General features: G+C 46.0%; 1 pseudogene across 1 annotated transcript; it reads left to right on the top strand.

The window, feature by feature from the left end:
- The first annotated feature begins 827 nt into the window (after positions 1 to 827).
- Positions 828 to 2,032, top strand: LOC110293575 (annotated as a pseudogene). Its single transcript, XR_002377819.1, has one exon. The product of XR_002377819.1 is annotated as a lymphokine-activated killer T-cell-originated protein kinase pseudogene (transcript).
- The last annotated feature ends 266 nt before the right edge of the window (positions 2,033 to 2,298 follow it).

Raw genomic sequence — 2,298 nt, 5'->3', positions numbered from 1 at the left:
TGTGGTGCACACTCTCACCTGTGCAGACTACGTTCCTAAGTTCGGTGGAGTCCCGGAACCAAGATGGCTTCCACAGATCCTGAAGCCAAGGGCTACCGGGCCGGGTGGACACATGTCCTCTGTCCAGGAGGGTGGCCAGATGTCTGGAGCCCGAAAAGGGCGCTGCCTCAGAGGCTCTGTGGCTCCCGCCTATCCCAGAAGTGGTCAGCTTCTGTGGTGAACACTCTAACCTGTGCAGACTATGTTCAGCAGAGTCCCAGAACCAAGATGGCTCTTGCTGATCCTGAGGCAAAGGGCTCTCGGGCCGGGCGGAGACCTGTCCTCTGGCCAGGAGGGTGGCTGGATCACCTGAAGTCTTAAGATCCCGTGGCTGGTGTTGTGAGTAGCTGGCGGGTGTCAGCCGACCCTGCGCTCTAGCTACCCTGGTGCTGGTCGGACCAGAAGGGGCTTGTGCTCCTACTCAGGCTGGGTTTTCTGCTTCCCTAACTAATGCACTCTCAGGTCCCTCGCGATTGGATTGGAGCAGATGCTGTGTTCCACTCACCAGAAGTCTTAAGATCCCGTGGCTGGTGTTGTGAGTAGCTGGCAGGTGACAGCCGACTCTGCGCCCTAGCTACCCCAGTGCTGGTCCAACCGGAAGGGGCTTGTGCCCCTACTCAGGCCAGGTTTTCTGCTTCCCTAACTAATGCACTCTCAGGTCCCACGTGATTGGATTGGAACACCAAAAGTCTTAAGATCCCGTGGCGGGTGTCATGGGTAGCTGGTGGGTGTCAGCCGACTCTGCGCCCTAGCTACCCCGGTGCTGATCGGACTGGAAGGGCAAGATAAGTCTTTTATGCAATGATCATTATCGAACTGTGTATCAGAACAGACTAACTGATGAAGCTAAGATTTTAAAAAACCTTAATCACCCAAACATTATAGGATATCGTGCTTTTACTGAAGCCAGTGATGGTAGTGAGTGCCTTGCTATGGAGTATGGAGGTGAAAAGTCTCTGAATGACTTAATAGAAGAGCGGAACAAAGACAGTGGAAGTCCTTTTCCAGCAGCTATAATTCTCAGAGTTGCTTTGCACATGGCCAGAGGGCTAAAGTATCTGCACCAAGAAAAGAAGCTGCTTCATGGAGACATAAAGTCTTCAAATGTTGTAATTAAAGGTGGTTTTGAAACAATTAAAATCTGTGATGTTGGAGTCTCTCTGCCATTGGATGAAAATATGACTGTGACTGATCCTGAGGCCTGTTATATTGGTACTGAGCCATGGAAACCCAAGGAAGCCTTGGAAGAAAATGGCATCATTACTGACAAGGCAGATGTGTTTGCTTTTGGCCTTACTCTGTGGGAAATGATTACTTTATGTATTCCACACATCAATCTTCCAGATGATGATGTTGATGAAGATGCAACCTTTGATGAGAGTGACTTCGATGATGAAGCATATTATGCAGCTCTGGGGACAAGGCCATCCATCAACATGGAAGAACTGGATGACTCCTACAAGAAGGTCATTGAACCCTTCTGTGTGTGTACTAATGAGGATCCTAAAGATCGCCCGTCTGCTGCACACATCGTTAAAGCTTTGGAACTAGATGGCCAATGTTGTGGTCTAAGCTCAAAGCATTAACTTGTATGGAGACTGTTAACTAGATATATTTATGTAGTTAATATAACTTATAGTAGCTAGATTCTAGAAGTAGCTTAAACACTAGTGACCCCTGTCTAAGATGACTTAAGAATCAAGGGACCATTGCTTTGTTACAGATCTTTTTAGATATTCTTGCTTCTTTAATGGGTTACTAAAAATGTCACTACATGTGGTACAGTTATCTGTCTGCTCATAGTGTCCATCCTTCAGCTGGCCTGTCAGCCCATGTGCCCTGGAACTTGAGAAGAGTTCATAAATGTAGCTCCTAGGCTGTCTTGCCTCTCCACATTTAGCATCTAATTTATTACTTTGTTTCTACTGATTGTGTCTTAAGTCTTTTAAAATAAATGTAAGAATAAACAATAAAAGACAGTTTTAGTACCAGGAAAAAAAAGAACTCACATGATATGTACTCACTGATAAGTGAATATTAGCCCAGATACTTAGAATACCCAAGATATAAGATACAATGTATGAAACACATGAAACTCAAGAAGAACGAAGACCAAAGTGTGGACACGTTGCTCCTTCTTAGAATTGGGAACATAACACCCATGGAAGGAGTTACAGAGACAAACTTTGGAGCTGAGATGAAAGGATGGACCATCTAAAGATGGCCATATCTGGGAATCCATCCCATAATCAGCTTCCA

Source organism: Mus caroli, chromosome 4, assembly GCF_900094665.2.
Source record: "Mus caroli chromosome 4, CAROLI_EIJ_v1.1, whole genome shotgun sequence".
Lineage (NCBI taxonomy): Eukaryota > Metazoa > Chordata > Mammalia > Rodentia > Muridae > Mus > Mus caroli.
This window is presented reverse-complemented; position numbering and strand designations above follow the sequence as displayed.